Below are 3061 nucleotides of genomic sequence, written 5' to 3' on the forward strand. Positions count from 1 at the left end.
AATGGACCCTTAGAGAAAAATTTGATCAAGTAAAAATATAATCTCCAAAACGCTTTTGAAGAGAAATGGCATCAAATTATGGGATAAAATAAAAAATTAAATGACAACCTTTAATAAATTTTAAACTTAAGATATTTATAAATTTATTAGTGATTTTGATAAGCTCTTTCCAAAAGGAATAGAAGTAGAATGAATATTACCCAAAAAAAAACCATAACGATTGAAAATTCAATCTCACAAATCAGAATAAAAATTATTAAATTTTCAAAAATTTTGATTTTGTGCATTATATTAATAGAGTCGTGGAAGGTAAACCAAAGCCCCTAACATGCTTAGGTAAAATAATATTAGTCCACAAAAAAGTGTGAAGCATCTTATTATCATCAATATTAAAAAAAAATTACAAATTAAAGTAGAAATATTTCTTTTTAAACATTTAGTTAATGAAGTGGAATGAAACCAATAATAAAAGTTGCTCCAAATAGTGAATTTAATTAATTTAAGTCCACCATCAGCTGCTAAAAGTTTTTTTCTTCCAACCTGCAAGCTAAATATGAATTTTGTCAATAAATTTATAACAATCAGCAATGACCAACTTAAAAGGTTTTATAATTACATCAAGTTAATCCCAAGGTAAATGTTTAATAGGAAAATCACATAAAGTACAAATATGCTATTTAAGATTACCATCAATAGCTTTAGAATAAGCAAAGACATATTTAGAAATATTGATGTAAAGATTAGAAGTTTTACTGAAATTATTAAAGATATTAACAGAATTAATATGATGAGAATCAACTTTGCTAAAGAGAAAAATGCCATCAACATAAATCAAATAATATATAGTGTCAACATAATTATCTCTAGCCAATTGGTATCAAACATAACAGAAAGAGAATTTATAATGAGAATAAACAGGTAAGGAGAAAGAGGACAACCCTACCTATTAATAGAAAACTTAACATCAAAAGTGCAAGCAGTAATCTAATAAAGAAAATACAAGAAATACAAACCGTTTGCAACTTTTTATACAAAAAATACTTATTAAGCTTATCAAAAACTTTAGTAATATCAATTTTAGCACAAAATGTTTTATCACAATAACTAGAATTAAAGCTATACAGAAGCTCATTTACTAATATAATATTATCAACAATATCACGACCACTAATAAAAGCAGCTTGAGCAGAATGAATGATCTTAGGGAATCACTCTAAGTCTATTAGCCAACAAAATAGTAAATGGATTTCTAAAAAATACCGCACAAAAAATAGGATGACAATTAAAAAATACATAACATAAAAAATCTTAGGAATAAGCACAATAACAAAATGATTAACTATATGAGTGAGATTGGCATTGGTAAGAAAAATAATTAATATCAGAAATACAGTGAGTGTCAACAATATCCCAAGTATTTCTAAAAACTTTTGAAGTCGAACCATCAAATCCAGGAGCTTTATTAGAACCAATAAAAAAAATTAGTATCTTCATCAAAAATACTTTGAGTCAATAAAAGAGTATCATCTCAAAGATAATGATTAATAGGAAAATAATCCCCTAAAAATTATCATTATTAACTTGATTCTTAAGCATATTAGAGTAAGAAAATAGCTTCACTAACAATATCCTCATGAGTATGAAAATGTTTATCATTGACAAAAAACCTCTTTAATAAACTTAGAATAATACTAAATATAGCTCTTTGAAAAGAAATTTAACACCATCCACTTCCTTAGTTAACCAAAAGCATTTAAATCTTTGCTTATTCCATTTATAATAATAAAAAATAACATCAGAAAAATTCTTTTAGACTAGAAAATCTTGCTTCAGAAGGTCATTAGAAATACAAGAATTTTCAAGTTGATATATAGTATAATTTTATTGACATTTAAGTTCAACAATGTAACTAGATAAAATAGTAGAGGAATTCCCATGCCACCATTTAAAAGCCAATTTAACATTATGGACTTTATTATAAATAAAAAAGGACCCCGTTAAAAGGAATATTCCAAGCCACATTCACAATGTTTAAAACATTGGGGCAAAAAATGAAATAATTCTTATAAATGTATAATAATTACTTAAGGAAATCATAATAGGATGATGATCAGAAGATTAAGCATTTAAGGCTTAAAAAAAGGAATCAGAAAAAATTTTATCCAATGAACATTACAAAGATCTCTATCAAGGAGGCATCTAATGGGATTATTCAATTCATTATTATACAAAGTATAAGAATAATCAAAGTTATGTAACTCAATAATACCAACATTCACAATATAATTGTTAAAATCATAAAGCTTACAAGGCAAGAGAGGTAAACCACCCGCTTTCACATCTAATCTGATGATGCAATTGAAGTTTCCAAGTATGATCCAAGGAGAAGACATATTATCAACAATAATAACAAGAGAATTCCATAAAATTTTACTAATATAAGCACTATTATCTGTATGAATAGCATTCACATTAAAATTGATAGAAGATGAAATATAGACATGCTCATGAATGAAGTGAGAGACAAATTCAATAATTGAAAAATTAAAAATATCTTTATTTCAATGGATCCAAATCCTCCCATCGTCAACAAGACTAATATTTCCTACACTGCTTTTATTGGAATAAATTTTGAAATAATTTAAAATAACTAATTCAAAAGTTAATGAAGAGGTAAATTTGGTTCCTAAGAGACATAATAAATCAAGCTTATGCTCTTTAAGAAAACTTTTACTATCAACAAGCCGAGTATCACTATTGAACCCTCTGATATTCCAAGCTGCCAACTTAGAAAGAAATATTATAAAAAAAATAATAAAGAAATGAAGCATGGAAAATAAACAAAAACAAGAAGCAAATAGATCATTTAGTTTTGCCTTTCTTATACCTAACATAAATATTGGAACTATGAATGTTTATAATGTTTTTAAAAAACCCAGATGAAACAAAATCAGAGCAAAAATTAGAAGCATTGATAATAGCCATACCACCACCTTGAGAACAGATAATATTAATAGCATTGAATTCAAAAATACCCCAATTATCATTTTCTAGGAAGAAG

This window comes from Phalaenopsis equestris, unplaced genomic scaffold (genome assembly GCF_001263595.1).
Source record: "Phalaenopsis equestris unplaced genomic scaffold, ASM126359v1 Scaffold000761, whole genome shotgun sequence".
NCBI classification, from domain to species: Eukaryota; Viridiplantae; Streptophyta; class Magnoliopsida; order Asparagales; family Orchidaceae; genus Phalaenopsis; species Phalaenopsis equestris.